Source organism: Canis lupus, chromosome 3 (genome assembly GCF_011100685.1).
Source record: "Canis lupus familiaris isolate Mischka breed German Shepherd chromosome 3, alternate assembly UU_Cfam_GSD_1.0, whole genome shotgun sequence".
Lineage (NCBI taxonomy): Eukaryota > Metazoa > Chordata > Mammalia > Carnivora > Canidae > Canis > Canis lupus.
This window is the reverse complement of record NC_049224.1, coordinates 90648187-90666591: the sequence shown is the minus strand read 5'-3', so window position 1 is coordinate 90666591 and position 18405 is coordinate 90648187. Positions and strand designations below refer to the sequence as shown.

Genomic DNA, 18405 nt, shown 5'->3' with positions numbered 1-18405 from the left:
CGGGGAGGCTGCTGTGGAATGCAGAGCCATGTGGGCCACAGCTCCCATCCCTAAGGACGGTACAATCTAGTTGAGAAGACAATACCAACCTTTAAAAGGCAGAATTGATTTATACAAAACAGCAATCTCTTTCAGCAGTAAGTCTCATGGAATTGATTGAAAGCACAAGAAAAATTCAGAGAACAAGTCTTCGGCAGGAAACAGTGTTCTCTGTGTTGACAAGGAAGCTTTTAAGAAGATGAATGAATTGAATAAAGCCTTGAAAGATGAGTAAAAATTGTCTGTAAAGGGATGGAAAAGAAAAAATATCAAGGTGAGATGGATGACGGAAGCCAAGAGAACAGATTGGAGGGAAGAGCATGGCTTTCGGGAGAGGAATGGGAAAGTGAAGACAAGAGATCCATGGAAAGTTGATTAAAGGAGGGTGAGAACGCCAGGAGAGAGCACCAGACACAGGGGGAAAGGAAACATTCTTCGAGCCAGGAGGTGACATGATAAAGTTGACTTTGAATACGGTGGTGGAGAGGTCGGAGCGAGGGAGACACAAGCCAGGGGATGATTGAAAATAAGTCAGGAGGTCAAGAGCTAAGCTAAGGCGTTGGTGCTGGGGATGGAGAGAAGTCATTTAACTAGAGGAGCTGTTTCCAGGGAAAGTTAGAGATGGTCAGTGTAGCCTCTCTTCAGGGAACACAGACATTGGACATTGGCTACCCTTGGGACACTTGGTAAGAAGACATGCTAGGGAACCAGCAAGACACAGGAAAAACCAACCAAACAGAAGACAGGTGTGTATGTCCCCAGCAGGCCTCCCCACCAAGGGATCAGCCTTCCCGTCAGTGAAGGAGTCGTGGGTGCAGCAGCAGGGCCCTCCGTGCGACTCCCAAGTGGGTTGGTGAGTGGAAGACTGGAGTCACAGGAGCACAGAGCCACTTGGACGTGGCAGCTTTAGGTCCCGTGGAGTCACTTGCCTGTCAGCCCTGTCCGTCGTCCCTTCCCGGCCGTGTCACCGGGAACAGGGAAGCTTCAGTTCCCTGCTGCACTTGCCACCCCCACTGCTTTCCCCGAGGCCACCCCCACTGCTTTCCCCGAGGCCTCCCCGCTGAGCCGCTTACCTGCACACACCTGTGGGCCCTGGGTCTGCGCCTGCTCCCATCACAGCCCTCTCCTCCCTGCATGATCCTTTTGTACTTACCCAACGTCTCTCGTTAGCCTGCAAGCTCAGAGCAGAAATTTTAAAAAGAAAAAAAAAAAAATGAGGAAAACCCAAAGCTAGCCACAATATGGAATGGATGACAGAGGCGATGTCTGTCCCTAGGACCCCTACCTTCTCCGATGACACAGTGTGGGGAGAAGGAACGTGGCAGGAGAGAGGCGGCCTGAGCTGCAAGTGGGAACTGGGCGTCGTGGAAATGCTTAGCTCGCAGGTAATTCCCAGGCAGGTGAGGACCTGGGAGTCCTCAGTGGGCAAAGCGCCTAGGTGATCGCCCACACGTGCGGCCTCTTCGCAAGCCCTTGGGAAGGCCCTGCCCCAGGTGTAGTCAGGAGCAACCGGCCCCCTGGCTTTTGCCGCTCTGTATCATCATTTTCCAGTAAACCTCCTTTAACAGAAGCCTTGGACACATCAAGGCCTGTGTCCCTTGTCCTTTGACGTTCCTCATTTGGGGAAAAAGGAGCTCATGAAAATGGACTCGCCTTGCCCTTTCATGATGAAGACTGAGAAAATTAAGTTAAAACTTAAGAAAACAAACTAACGTAAAACCACAGTGTGTGAAAAATAAAATCACGAGGTGCGAAACTAGTAAAAGAGATTCTCAGGTGGGTCGGGAGGCTACCTAAGCTGCCTGGCTCTTAGATTTGCAGTGAGTTGTTCTAAAAAAGCAATCCTAAGACCCCCCACTTTCACAGTTTTTAGGCATCTAGTCGGCTGGAGTCCCCAGATTCAGTGTCTTTTCTTTTCCTTCCACCTTTTGAAGTTCAAACGCTGTTACCCTTCACGTTGGCTGGGAAGCCAGAGCGCAGGAAGCTCAGCTCCACCTCCTGGGGGTAAAGCCTGGGCAGTACGTTCTTTTATCAAAGCCTCTTTGGGAAGCTAACTCCCTTCAGTGGCTCCCGGGGTAAACAAATCCATTCGTTGGGGTGGCCGCTGTTTTAACTTGCTTCACTGTTCTCGGTGTGTAGTGTTCGTGTGCACAAACTTTTGGAGACGCTCACCAGGTGGTTTATTTTCATTGGGATAAAATGACATTTGAAAAGCGGGAATACAGAATCATCCGTGTTTTTTTTTTTTTTTTCCCTTCACAAAGCTCTCCACCATTTACAATGCTCATTATTTTGGTCCTTCTTTCCTGGACAAGATCGTCATAACCCCAAACTCCTCGAGGCTTTCAACAATGGTGGTTTATGTCTCCATTCCTGATCGTGGCTGTGGGCCTTATGGGGCCTGGGCCTGCACATTTTCTCATTTAGGGACTCAGGGTAAAGGAAAGGCCCTTATCTGGGCCAGCCTATTCTTGTGCAAAACACTAGACAGTTATCTATCACTTTTGATTAGAATCCTCGGGTCGCAGCAAGTCCTGTCTCCAGGGCTGCCAACAGGAGAGGCATATACTGGTCCCCACCGGTGACGCCAATCCTGCAGCAGCCAGCCAGAACCATGGGCCCCTTCTCCGCAGTAGCTCCCTGAGCAACAACTCCTTTTCTTTGTCCTCTCCCATTTCTCTCTCCCTGTTCTCTTCTTCTACCTTCTACTTTTCTATTCCTTTTTCTTCTGACAGCAAAATATTATAAAATCGCTCTGTTGCTCTGTTTCTATGTTGCTCAAATGTAAGTGATGGAAAGTCCGATTTTACAGGAAAATTGAACCTGCGGACTTCTGTCATTTGATTGAGTTGCCTCTAACATCATGTTTAAATATTTACTGTATAAAGTGAATATGCTTTTCTTGTACTTTTATCTCTTTTACCACCAGGAAAGAGAAACAAATTTGTATATGAAATACAAGAAAACTGCAAAACATGAAAATCTGACTTTAGGGATGACTGGGTGGCTCAGCGGTTGAGTGTCTGCCTTTGGCCCAGGCATGATCCTGGAGACCCAGGATCGAGTCCCACGTCGGGTTCCCTGCATGGAGCCTGCTTCTCCCTCTGCTGTGTCTCTGCCTCTCTATCTCTCATGAATAAATAAATAAAATCTTAAAAAAAAATCTGACTTCAAAACACTAATTCCTTGTATCCAATTATATATATATATATATATATATATTTTTTTTTTTTTTTGCATAAACTGTCTTGCCTATGTCAAGTTAAATTGTGGAGAGAAGTATTATCCAGCCTCGTTCAAGGGATAGTTTTTTTTTTTACTGTAATAATGTTAAAGCAGAAAATGTCCATTTGCATTAATATGTGCAAAAATGACATTAATGCATCTAATTTATCTTTGTATTCTATATGCCTGCCAAGGTGTCTGGTTCATAGTAGATGTAAAGAAATTATGTGTCAAACTTTATTTACCAGCTCAGGATAATCAGACCCCGTATTTAAGAAATGTTTAAGAAAATAATCCCTCAGCTGTTTATTTTAATGAATGCCAGGCATCCTGTCAGGCACTGAGAATATGATGGAGAGCAAAACAGATTATTTCTCAGCCTGTAATGAAAAAAAGGGGGGAAATAAATGTGGTAAACGCTAAAGTATAGAATTATTGGTTGCTCAAGAATTTTTAATAAGACAATCTAGTTGGAAACATAAGAAAATGATGATTGAGCTAAGATATAAGGGAAAGGAAGAGTTAACTGTGGCGTCGAGGAGAGAGGGAGAAGGTGTTTCAGGCAGGAAAACACCAGCTATGAAACCTATGTGGCAGGAGGGGAACACAGTTCATCAAATAAAGCTAGTGTACTAGACTAGAAGGAGAAGGAGGCAGCAGGGAGAAATATAGCAAACACCACCACCACCAACAACAACAACAAAACCCTTTTCAGGGATGTGGAAATTAACAAAACCAAAGGCATAAAAGAATATGAGAAGTATTTTTGTTTTAAAAATAAAACTTGCTGAACTTATCACCAGAAGAGTGGGAATCTGTGATATTCTGGCTCAAGGTTGTTTCCTAACCATCCATACTACCAGAAGTTAATAGACTTGAAAGTTCTACCAAAGCAGGGCAAGCCATAAGGTGAGCAGCTTCTGGTGCCATCAGAAGGGACTAACTCAATTTGTAGTGGTGGTGATGCCCACTCTTAGTGTAAGGAAGACCAATGGATCTATTAGCCCGATGGGGTAATTGTTGGACCAATCATGTAGGAACATGCTTGAGGTTTGACCAAGGCTGATGAGAGAAAAGACCTACACCAACCACATACTCCTGACCAAAACTGAGGATGCTCACATGCACACAAAGAAACTTAAAATGGCCCAGTGGAAAGTAAAATCTGGAGCAGACATGAGAATGATCTGAATTTGAATTCCCTTTTCTACATATGCACATCCATCTCATATGTAGCACACAAAGAGCTCACTGGACTGAGGTGGGTAAGCATAACTTATGTCCAATCAGCAGTTGATGACTAAAGTATGCCAACACTGGGTGATCTCTTAAAAAAAAGAAAGAAAAGAAAAGAAAAGAAAAGAAAAGAAAAGAAAAGAAAAGAAAAGAAAAGAAAAGAAAAAGAAAAGAAAAGAAAGAAAAAAAAAAAAGAAAAGAAAAGAAAAAACAAACCAAGAATAATGAAAAAGAACTGAGCAAAGGTATCAATAGTTGCAAACTAAAGAAGAGCCAGATTTCATAGATTTAGCCCAAGAAACTATTAAATGAAAATAAGAAAGTAAATGAAATGACAAATATAAAACCACCATCATCGCAGGGAAAGAAAAAACATCATAAATCAGAGTTGTTACGTGTTTCTCTAAAATGTCCAGGTTTCAACAAAAAATGTGGAGACGTGCAAAGAAACAAAGATGTGTGGCCTAAACCAGGAGAAAACAGTCAATACAAACTGTCTCTGAAGGGGTCTCAGATGATGCACTTGGCAGACCAAAGCTTCAAAGCAACTATAAATGTGTTCAAAGAACTAAAAGGAAGCATATTTCAGGATTTAAAGGAAAGCATGACAACAATAAATCAAAAATAGATATGGTTAAAAATGAATTATAAATTAAAATTAAGAAGTAAATTAAAATTTAAGAAAGGAAAAGGACAGTAACTGAAACCAAAAATCAGCTAGTGGGACTCAATAGCAGATTGAATAACTAACTAAAAAATCTCCCTCAAAGAAAAACCCAGACCCAGATGGCTGCCCTGGAAAATTCTATCAAATATTTAAAGAATGAATGACAACCCTTCGAAAACTTTTACAGAAAATAGACAGGAGGGGCACACTGCTTAATTCAAACTATGAGTCTGGTGTTGCCCTGGTAAGTAAAGCAAGACAAAAACTTCACAAGAAAATAATAGGACATACCAATATCCATCATAAATATATGCACAAAAAAATCCTTACCGAGAATTACTACAGAGTCCAGCAATGTATAGAAGGATTATACACCTTGGCCAAGTGGGGCTTATCCTAGGAATGCAAAATTGGTTGAACTATCCAAAATCAATTAATATGATTAGACCATATTAGTAGAATAAAGGACAGAAACAACATGATTATCTCAATAGAGGTAGAAAGAGCATTTAAAAAATTGTGACATAAGAGCTCCCCCAAAAAATTGGAACAGAAAAGCACTTACTCAACCTATTAAAGGGCATCTTTTGAAAATTCACAGGTAACATCAAAGTTAATGTTTAAAGATAGTATGTTTTCTCTAATATTTGAAATAAGGTGAAGATGTCTGGTTTGCCAATTCTACTCCAAGTTGTTAACTGAAGTTCTAAGCAGTGTGATAAGGCAATAAAAGAGAGAGAGGGAGAGAGAGAGAGAGAGAGAGAGAGAGAGAGAGAGAAGGGAGGGAGAGAGAGAGAGGTTGATTCATATTGGAAAAGTAAAAGAAACCGTCTGTATGTTATTGATACTATTTGAAGAAAATCCTAAAGAATCCACTCGGATGAAGTTGATTCCTAGAAGTATAAGTGTCAGTCAAATTCTAACATGTAAAATCAGCGAACACACCAACTAGAATGGGCATAACCAAAGTGAGAAACGATACCAAGGTTTGACCAGGATGGAAAAATTGGATCTTTCCTACATTGCTGCTTAGAATGTAAAATGGTACAACCCTTCGGAAAGCAAATCGATTTCTTACATAGTTACTTACCATTCCCATAAGACCCAGCTAGTTCACCGCTAATACTCTCCCCCAAAGAAAAGAAGACGTATGTTCCCAAAACAGTACGTACACAAATGTTCATAGCAACATTATTCACAATAGCCAAAATTTGGAAACAATCCAAGTTTCCACCATCTGGTCAATGGAGAGACAAAATGTGGTAGTATCCATGTAAAGCAATATTATTTATCAATACAAAGGAATGGACTACTGATATATACTATAAATATGGTAGAAACTTTAAATATTATGCAAAGCAGAAGAAGCCAAACACAAAGGACCACATATCTTATAATTCGAATTTGGGGAAATGCCCAGAAAATGCAAATTTGCAAAGATGCATAGCAGGTCAGCCATTGCCGAGGATTGTTAGCAACAGTCACGGTTGAACATGACAGGTACAAAAGAGATTTGGGGTTTCCAGAAATATTCTAAATTGTGGTGATAAATAATCTCTACATTTACTAACAATTGTTGACTTAATGCAATTACGGTGGGGAACTTTTATCATATGCATACTATAACTTTATAAAGCTACTGAAAAAGGAGTGACTACAGGGAAGAGAACTGTTTGGTGAGTGGTGGATAAAAGATTAGATACAGAGGATTAGCTAGGAATACATTGCCCAAATCCAGGTAAGATTAAATTAAAAGCTCCATGTATACGCCGATGTACAGAGTTAGAAGTGGAAGTGACCCTAGAGAACTTTGTCTTCCCACACTACTGGATTTTAAATTAAACCTCAATACGAGTAAGTGAGTTTTCTATTTTCAAATAGCTAGTTATTGGAAGAACCAAAACTAGATCCTAGGTCTGTTGAAATATCCAGCGCCCATTGTATGATTCATTTACTCAAAAACTGTTAAAACTCAGCTGTAATTGCTAAAAGCAAAGTTTTCTCTTTAGAAACATTATTGCTCTTTAGAATTGGCACAAAAAAGCAAATGCTTTTGTATAAACTGTGTTAGAATGGGCCCTGAGTACACATTGAGGAAGAAAATAAAACCAGCTAAAGGTGTTTTGTTTTTTTTTTTTGAAACTTTAAAAAATTTGAATGCATTTTTTTCCAAAGGAAACATAATGAATACCAATTTGTCTCTACAAAAACTATTAAGAATGGAAAGTACTCAGAATGCAAGCAATTTCCTTGAAATAGTAGGCAAGATGTGAGCCTGATCGTGTTTGTTCCACCTGGCAAATTAGGAGTAGAGTTTGGTGGGTGGGGGTGGGAAGCAGCAAGACATCAATGAGATCAATCAATTCAGATAGTAAAAATTTTGGCTCTTGGTTTAATTTATTGATTCTAGAATGACTATTAAATCTATTTGAGGTCAAAGAAAGAGTGAGAATTCCAAAAGCCACATCCTCCTAGGAATAAGATAAGCAAATTTTAGTTCATTTGCCCTGAATTACTGAGTTGCATTTCTGGAGGGAATAATGTGGTCTGTGTTCAACATCTCTGATTTTTCAAGGTGACAGGCTGAGCCTGTGGAACACTACATGTGTGGAAAACCAATCCAAGGAACTTTTTTTTTTTTCCCCAGTGAAGTCGATGATATTTTAATAATTAACCTACCACCAGGTGACACCTATTATAATAAAAATACCTTTCTTACAACGCATACTAAGAGCTTAATATACTGGGCTTTTCTTATTCTACAAGCGCCTCCTTTGGTGAGGGGTAAATCTAGAGATTGTAAAGGCAATGCTGGCTGGTTGAGAGCCTTTGCCCAGATTCAGATCTTCATCATAAATGTTCCTTGATTATGGTGGTCACAATCCAAGTTCTCTAGCTCTTTCTGGTAAACATCCCATGGGATGCAAAGATGTGAAACCTAATCCTGGTAACATCACTATCTTTGGAGTCTCAGGGAAATTGCTTAAAATCTTTGAGCCTTATTTCTCCTAGTATAAAATAGGAGCATCTTGATCTCAAAATACTGGTATTTGGACAGTTTGGACTAGGCTGTGTTATAAGTAAATTGAAGCAAAATAGAATAATCCCACCTACCTTGCAGCTATATTATCTGGAGTCTGTGGTATCCAAGGTCACTGCAAGTAGGGAATTAGAGAGAGGTGAAGGAAGCACACCAGCTCTTAATTGCCTCAATCCGGAGGTGACACATACCGTCGTCCCTCACATTTCGTTCACCGGTAGTAATCACATGGTCCCAGCAAATTGCAGTGGAAGCTGGAGATGGAGAGGACTACTTGATGAACACTGTGATTGCTCAGCATCCTGGATGACAATAATAATAATTAATAACAATAATAACAATAATTTTATTGAACAATAACCACAGGCTTGCTGTGCTAAGTCCCTAGAAGCCGTTATGTAACTTAGTCTATTCTATAATCCTCTCTGAAAAGTACTATTATGCTTCCATGAGAAATCAGAGGTTTAATGGCTTTATGTTTTTGCCCAAGATTACATAGTTAATAAGTGTTGAAGCTGGTAGTCAGATTCAGATATATCTGATTTCAGAGGATTTCCTGTAAACCACTATGCCATAGATCACAGATGTATGTGAGCCAAATGTAATTCTCATAATATGAAATGCCCTGTCCTTGTTGCTTTAACTTTCCCATGGTCCTCTGACCACTATCTAGGATCTAAATTCACCGTGGTGGATTCCGGTCGAGTGAATTGTCATGGGGCATAGGAGTGAGCGATTTCTCATATAAAACTGTTGCTGGCTTTGCCAGTACACTCATCCCAATTGTCATTGACACATTACCCTGTCTTGTCTCAGCACTCACTCCCAGCCCAGAGCAGATCTCGGCAAATTCAACTCTATTGCTGTAGTGGGAGACGGATCACATCAGGCCTTCCAAGCTACAGCGTGCTGTTGGTGACTTGAAAAGCAAGGACTGTAATGGCAGAGGGCATGCTGAAATCAGAAAAGAAGAAGAAAACGGGCGCTACAAAAAGTGGAGGAGCTGGTGCTAAAAGCAAGCTACCACTCATCTCCAAAATTCATCCTTGCTAGGCCATAAGCTAAGCATCATTTTTCAGCACATTAAAGCAACCGGGTGGAGTAGTGATGAATCTTCATGAAATACCTTCTTCTGAACTATCTTGGTGCTGCAGCTTCTGATCTTGCCTCTAGTAAACATGAACAATTATAAGAGCTGATAACAAGTTTTTCTTTGATTTTCAAAGAGTAGCAGTTTTTTTTTTTAAAGATTTTATTTATTTATTTATTCATGATAATCACAGAGAGAGAGAGAGAGAGAGAGGCAGCAACACAGGCAGAGGGAGAAGCAGGCTCCATGCAGAGAGCCCGACGTGGGATTCGATCCCGGGTCTCCAGGATCACGCCCTGGGCCAAAGGCAGGTGCCAAACCGCTGCGCCACCCAGGGATCCCAGAGTAGCAGTTTTTAAATGAAAGTGTTTTTATATCTGTTTTAAAAGTTGAATATGCTTGATATTGCTTATGTTAATTGAAATAAATTGGTATCAGTTGATGTTTTACTAGTATGTTTTGTTCTATATGGAAATAAAAAAATCCTTAATTAAAACGTTTCAATAACACAATTGAAAACCAAAATGATGGGCTAATAGAGGTTATCCTATTGATGTAGTGCTTTTCATATACAACTAGATGCTATTTTCATTTCTTGATTAAAATCAGATTGGAATATATTGTCTGCCATTTTAACCTTTCTGAATAGACCCTGGCTTCTGTTTTGCTTTTCTTTTGCCACAGAACAACTCACATTTGCACCATTGAAATCTTCAAAGATTACAAAACAATGACATATGCTCTAACAATGGTATTTAATGAACATGCTGCTGCGTTGAGAACATTATAATAGAGAAGGCACACTGGCGCTGATATTAAATGATCTGCAATTCAGAAAGGTAAGTTATAAATGACTAAAATATTCCGTGCTATTATTTAATTGTAACTAATTTTTCCAGGCAACCAATGCACAATGCCCTTTATATAAATGGAAAGGAGAAGATGACAAAGCAATATCAATTTACATAAAAGCTAGCCCATTAATAACTTTGCAGATCAAGTTGAGGTCAAGTATTCAATTAAGTTCCACTATAATGATGGTTCTTTTCTGCTAGAAATCAGATTCTCACCTATCCTGAAAATCAAATGATCCAATCTTGGGAATTAGTGGTGTCATGAGCAATTAGATTAACATGTTTGTATTCTGTCGTAAAAACACTGGAAGAGAAAATGCTTTTGTAAAACATTACAATTATATTAAATTTGAATTCCTGAAATGTTGTTCCTAACTTACAATCCATTCTAAAAGCTTACATTATAAAAGATATTGAGAGTTAGATGAATATATGTTTACTATTGTCTAGCGGTAGTTTTTTTTTTTGTTTGCCTTTCTTTCTTTTTGATTTTTTTTTTTTTTGTAAACAAAATGTATTTCTTTCCCTAGGCTCTAGTTGTAAATTAGCATTTGAATTCAAATGACAGCATGTTCCTTTTCTTTTCCTGTACAATTCTTGCCACAAATGTGCTGTTTTTAATGGCAAATCAGCTAATTAAAGACAGTGTGGTGTGGAAAATGAATGGAGTTAATTGAATTAGTATTAAAACACTTAGTAATTAATCACTTCTTGCATTGCAATTATTCAGAGCTTAAAATTGTTGGCAAAGCTTATTCTTATCCATATGTTTTCTCAATATTACTAGAATTAAAAAAATATTCTAGGCATGTCCTAAATGTGCAAAAGTTTGGGAAGGAATCAGGATTTCATTTAAGACTATGTAAATCTCACATAATCCATAATGTTACCAGTTCTTCCTTAAGATCCTATATTTAAATGTTATCTATTCTATAAAAATGTTACCTTTCCTGTAGAAAGTTAATAGATACTGAAAAGAGGAGATACAATATTAGTGCAAGTACTTGCTTTGAATCATTAATTTCTCTTGAAACTTGTTGGCTGCTCGCTGAACACCAGCTGCTCTTCACTCCTAGTATCTCTGATTTTGACCTTCAGGTCCCAGATATTTGCATGATTTTTTTCTCCCCACTCACCCTACTTACCTGAAAAACCAACTAGCTCACATCTTGGGAACCTTTCCTTTAATTTGTGAGTCAGCCTAGAGAAAGCTTCTTAATCTCTAATGTTTACAGCTCTACTTTGCAAATATAGAAGTTTATGAAATACAGATATATTATTGACACATTGGATAATTGCAAATGGAAGATTGGCATGAAGACGTGTTTAATTAATTAACTTTGAATTCTATTATAGAAAAGCTTTGAGTTGGGTTGCACAAATCAAGGAAATATGCTGGCATGATTTTTGTACAAATTTGTGATGACATTTTTCATTAATTTGTTCTCTTACTGATTCAATTAATGAATGGTGAGACTCAACCCTCAAGTTGAACTAAGCATCCAAAACCTCTTTGGGCTATCTTAAAATAGACATGTCTATACGTTGGAAGATTCTTCATCAGTAGACCCATATTGTGGGTCCAGACAACCATATTCTTATGGCTATATAAGAGATTAAATAATGATACATGCCAGAATTAAAAGCCATTATTCCAGATGTTCTTCTACGCACTGAAAATATAAAGACCAATAAAAACAGTCTCTGTAGGGTCTTTCAGTCTAGAACAGTTATGAACCACTAAGTAAAATAACGATCCCTCTTACAGAAGGCACTGAGACCTAACAATTACCCACAGGGATACATATACAATGGTTGAGGAGATTTTCCCCCAGGTTCATCTTTATTTCTAAATTTCTGAGGTTAAATTACAATCTAAGCACATTCATTTTATTATGCACAGAATAATATTGGGACTGGTCAGAAGTAATAGCAGAAGAAATAATGCTTTCTCAGTAATAGCCATAGATACTTAAAATTAATATTCAAAACTGTATTTCTAAAATTTATTAGACAATGGCATATGGATGCCAGGCCCAGGTTTTATTCACGATTTTATTGCAAGACCAAAACAGTAAGAGACACATAGAAAACACCCAATAAATTTTTGTTGAATTAACGACTGACATAATGAATAATGCATCCCCAAAATGACGATTACGTTGGTTATCACTTTGCTTTGACTAAATGAATTTTGCTGATGCCCCCTGTTATTTTAGTGAAAGTCAAGGAAACCTTTTAAGTATTATGAAAGAGGTTTTCTGAATTGCTTCCCCAAATCATGACAGTCATAATGGCTAACAGAAATAATTTTCTCACCTGCTGAGCAAAGTACCTCACCTCTTTAACAATCTGTGCAGAGTCAAACGCTATCACTGCCAAGAAGAGATTTTGAATTCTACAAGTCTTGGATCCTTTTTCCTAGAATATATCCAAAACCAGGTTCATGGAAACCAAGCAAAATGCTCTCAAGGCAATTACACTGCTGCTTTCCAATCCCTGACTGTTTTAGAAGGCAAATAGCATTGGGAAGCAAATCCTGTCACGAATTAATTATGGAATTAGGTGGAAATGACAAGGATGATAGAGAATTTGAGCCAATTTGGGGAATTAACTGAAGAATTAAAGCTACAGTAATGTGGCAACAATTGAAAGGATTTATTGTACTCACAGTAGAGTTTTTGCCCTGATTTCAGCACATGAGTAAACAACGAAAAGTCTGACACTCTAATTATCAGTCTTCAGACAGAAAGGTGAGAGAATGACCTATCAGGATCAACTCCCAAGAAAAATAATAGCTCACACTCATCTAATGTTTGTACAATGCTGCTGTAATCTGAGCCCTGCCCTATGCATGTTGTGAATAGTGATTCCTCCCAACCTTCCTATGAGGCAAGTCCAGTTATTAATTGCTTTCTTCGTATTTGTTTTTTTTTTTTTTATGGATGAGAGACGGACAGATGTGGGAGGTGTCAGAACCAAGATCTGAACCCAAGATTTCTGGTTCTGATGCCTACGATTTTAACCACTGTGCTGTACGAGGAGAATTTCAAAACACTCTATTTTGAAAAATATGTTCCCTAGAAGTTCCTACTGTTGACTGTTCAGAGATGATACATGAAATATACTTTTATTTTTTAATTTAGTTTTTGTTTTTTTGTTTTGTTTTTTTATGAAATATATTTTTAAAGATTTATTTATATGAGAGAAAGAGAGAGAGAGCATGTGCTCACGCACCCCCATGTGCACAAGTTGGGGGAGGGGCAGAGGGAGAAAATCTTCAAGCAAAGCCTGACTTGGGGCTCATTTTGGGATCCTGGGATCATGACCTGAGTCCAAAGGTCAGCTGCTTAACCCACTGAGCCACCCAGGCACCCCTAAATGAAATGTTTTATATATCATCTAGCTCCCAGAAAATATTGTCCTGTTTCCAAACTCCTCTGCCTTCTATTATGACACTGGTCCTCCATTATTGAAAAGCCAGCCTAATCAGCAATCCTATTCCCTCCAGAACAGAGTGACATTATGAGACCTATGGTTAATAAGGACCCGCTGATGGTTGAGTTTTTGAGGTACAAATATGCACAATAGGCTCTCAAATAAACTGCCGAGATTCCATGACTCTGTAAAAACACTTAGCAGTTTCAGTGATGATGTCTTTGACAGTGTGTTAATGGTGGGAATTCTTTTCACTGATGGCATAAATATATTTGGAAAATATCCCTGTGTTATGGGATGTCAGCTTAGAGAGAGAACTGCTAAATGAAAGCAGGAGTTTAATGGATCAGTTTGTGACTTCTGGGAAAAAAAAAAAAAAAGTAAAGAATTTAACAGAAGACTAAATTCTACTTGGGTGATTCTCTCAGCAATCTGAGTAGCAGAATTTCAATTGTATCCAGGGAGTCTTGTCAAAAACCCAGCAAGGATCTTTATCCTCTTCTCAAGCCTTCTCGGGCAGGCTGCTTGCCCTTAAAAACTGAAAAATCTCTCTTCTTTCCTCTTTGGATTAACCACAAGGATATGACGTGTGGGTTTATAAGCTTGGCATGGTGTCTTAAAATTTGAACTTTGATAATTCGAGGTTTCATTCCAGTCATGGCCTCGGTTGTCATCTGTGATAAGGTGCACCACGTATTGTTTCATAGGATTTTTTTCCTCTCTACTAACAAGGTTGTAAGCTCTTGAAGATGTGACATGACTCTGGCGTCTCCCAGATGTAATGGATAATAACCTTCACCTGCAGGCTCAGTCCAGCCAAATTCCTGAGCACTTCTGAAGTTCTGATCACCAGCAGCTCTGGCATTTGGATCTTGCCTTCTTAGGTTTCTTCCTTTGGCTGGATTTATGCACTCTGGGTTTAGTTTCTGGATTGAGTGCCCCACTACCCCTCTAGAATGGAAATCTTTCTTGAGTCCTGGATTGCCCTTTGTCGCCTTGATTTCCTGGTTTTAATATTCCTGGTCACTGGAACCTCTGTGTCAGTAGTTGAAGCTTGAAGAACATAAATGCCTTAACTCTGCTATTTCTAGCCATTCATCTTATTGGTATAATGCTTGGCCACAGAAGGCGAGGCAATCCCTTTGTAAGTCAAGGGACTGGCTCCATGTTTAATATTTGACTGAGGCCAGATTTCCAGGTCTACACCCCATTGTCCCTGTCTTTCCGACATCTAGTCAAGCTGATAAGAGAGCCTACTTTCTCTTTTGGTGCCATTGGGCGATCAAACCCTGGTCTCCTAGAAAACCTCATTATGTGAGTAAGAAATCTTTTACAGCATTTTTTAAAAAAGATTTTATGTATTTATTTTAGAGACAGAGAGAGCGTACATGCAAGCAGGGGGAGGCCCGGAGGGGGAGGGAGAGAAAGGGAGAAGGAATTCCAAGCAGACTCTGAGCTGAGCATGGAGCCCAATGCAGGGCTCCAGCTCATGACCCTGAGATCATGTACTGAGCCAAAACCAAGAGTCGGATGATTAATAACTGACCGAACCACCCAGGTGCCCCAACCTTTCACAACGTCTACATATCTCTATCTTTCTAAATCTGTCTCCTCTGCCCTCATATCAATTTCTCTGTCCTAAATCATGTCTCCAGCACCTCAAAACTGAATTATTGCACCAATTTCCTAGCTAATCTACCAGCTTTCCTTGACTCCTTAGATCATGTTGGCACCGGAGTTCCATAAATACAACCCAATATGACACTCCTATTGAAAATTCTCCAATCACTCCACATTCTCTAATTGTGACTTACTAGGCATTTTAAGGTTTGGACCTTCTCGTGCAGACTTACTTCCTACTAACTTCCTCTTCATCTTTCAAACTCCAGCAGCGGTGAATTGTTCATATTTTCTCTACACCTCAACCCTTCCCCAATATATCAAACTGCTTTTGCTTATTGTATCTCTGCCTAGCTAATCCTTTCCAATGCATAGGGCTTTTCCTACCCCCATTCCCCTATCCCATCTGGAAAAATTCTACTCCTACTTATCCTTTAAGACTCAGATTGGAGGCCACTCTCTCCAATATCTCTGCCAAGACCCCTCCAGACTGAGTTACATGTTTCTCTTCTGTATGCATTTCACTTATTAGTTTCTATAGCATGTTTTGTGTCTACCTTTACCATTAGACTGTAGTGTCCTTTAGGGCACAGGCTATGTCTCATAAATCGCTGTAACTCCAGCACCTAGCAAAGTTCCTGACACACGGATAATAAACTTTTATTGCACAGGGAGTCTTCAAGCCATAAAATGATTCACAGGAGAATTAATGGAGAAGTAACATGGTCCCAGCACTCCTCTGGGAATCAGTGCTCTGTGTGATGCTGGTGAGGTCACTTAACCTTTCTGCGCCTCCATTCTCTCAGCTGAGGAGAGACCACCTATATTTTAAGGTTCTTCCCAGCTCCATATTTGCTGTGAAATATGGACTCTTCATGCTGCATTTATGTTTTTGATTATAGAAATTTAACAACTCCTTCGACATACTTTGCAGACACTACACACAGAGTTAAGAAGCTATTGTGAACTAAGTCATTTGCACACATAAGTTCCCCAGTCATTTGCACACGTAATGCAGGTATATGTCAATTGATTAAACAAATACATTTTTTGTAATTTTATATAATCTTTCGCTTTATATAATCATTTATATATTATTATATATCATAATATAATATAATTATAATTATATTATGATATATATATCTATCATAATATAATATATAATTATATTATAATATATATATATTTCTCCATTATATATATATTTTTTGCTTCTGCAACCATGGTCACTTTCTTCTTGACACCGGATTTAGAAGCTGTTTTCTTCTATAATGCTTTATGTTCTTTAAGGTCCAACCCGAAAGACCTTGTGCCACTTCATCTTGAAGAAATCAGTATTGAGTCTCTTCCTCCTCCTCATCTCTGTCCAAGAACAGTGTAGGACCTTCCTTGATCTTCTGTACTTCATCAATGTTAGCAACAGATTGAGATTGACACCCTTTTGTTTTTCCCAGCTTCTTTTGACATTTCTTCCCGCCTACCTTCTCTTCTTCCTCTCCACCACTAATACCACTAGCCAGTCTGAACTCTGACCCTTCTGGTCCTATCCCACCTTCCTGAAGAATGGACATTTTCTCAGTGAAGTGGACTCTAAATTCTTTCATTTCATCATTAGTGAGGGAACAATTCTTGGCACAATAACTTTATTATCTTAACTCATGAATAATTCTTTGGTGGGTTGTTTCTGCATTTTCTGAAGAAATCCTACCTGTGGTGTCACGGCAGGACCAAGAGACAGACCATATTCAGGTACAGGTAACTTTCTTACTTCAAATACCTCTTTATCCTTCATCAGCTACTTTGAATGTATGTAGGGGACAAAACATCTTTGAGCTTTTTCTTTTAAATCTTGATCTTTGTATAAAAAAACAATCATTTTTTTTCTCTAAACATCTATAAGTTTATCTGGATTGATTTTGATTTCCTTCACAGGCACTTTCTTCTGGAGAAGTTGCTGGACAATCCCTTTTTGTTTTGAGAGAAGCAAAATTAATAAAGCTTTGCTATCCTTTCTGTACCTGGCCATTCGATCTGCCCTCGATATGTGTTCTAGTATTTTCTGGACAATCAAACTGAAGAACCCGATTCCTAGCCAGGAAGTCTAGACCCTTGCTAAAATAGCAGTAGCAAATAGCACCACAGTTCTCTTGCAGACAGATCTGTTATAAATGTCCATTCTCATCCTCTGCTGCTGTCAAACCCAGGTGGTGGGGCTCTGGGAGGAGGCAAGGATAGAAGAACCAGGATGTAGCTATCAGGACACTTGATATAGATACTGAATCTCCTTACAACTGAAAAGAAAGACAATACTTTTCTTCTTAAGGTGAAGTCTCTAAGTGGAGTATAGCACATTTATTTTTTGCTGTAGCTCACAAACTATGCAGGTCTGTTCCAAAGTGACAGTGGTGTATTATTCTTTTTTGTGAACTTGAATATATATATATATATATATATATATGATTTTTAGTCAACAAGATGTTTTAGTCAACAAGACTGCTCAAATATCTATGAGTTTGTGTGTGTGTGGTGGAGTATGAATAGTTCCAATAAATTATGTACTAAAACCAAAACATTATTTATTAAAACAATTTTTTTTTTAGAATTTACTGAGTATCAAGACTTTATTATTTTCAGTGGGCAGTTTAACCATCAGCAACAATTACATAAAAATTATCAATTAAGTTTTATTTGCATGTCATTAAATACTTATTTCCTCAGTGTCTGAGGAACTTTCTTACTCATTTCTCTGTGTTCTTGATAGGATATAAATTTTGGAAATTCACTATTTGAGTTAAAATCTTTGGCCCTCTATGTGAATTGAGGCAAGATATTTGACTTTCCAGTAACTTAGATTTCTCTCCTATAAAATGGAAATAGATATTAGAGAAGTTACACATAGATCGGGTTAGTTATACCATGAGAATTGCTACATGCAGCATGAAATAAAAATATGTAAAATTAAACAAATTAGAATAGCTTGTACTACATAATACGATCAAAAAATTATTGTAGTGAATGCTTGCTAAATATATGGAGGATAAGATGAAATTGATAAGGCATACAGACAAAAAATGTAGTAGTTAAGCCATATATACAAAAAAGTCTAATAATAGGTTAAAAATAATAATATCTTTAGGGAGAGGTGGGTTGTCTTATAAGGATTTAAAGTTGAGATATGTAAGTGACATTTAAA

The 18405-nt window shown here is 38.5% G+C and overlaps 1 pseudogene; it reads right to left on the bottom strand.

The window, feature by feature from the left end:
- Positions 1 to 1473: 1473 nt before the first annotated feature.
- LOC102156343 lies at positions 1474 to 17643 on the bottom strand (annotated as a pseudogene).
- Between the last annotated feature and the right edge of the window lie 762 nt (positions 17644 to 18405).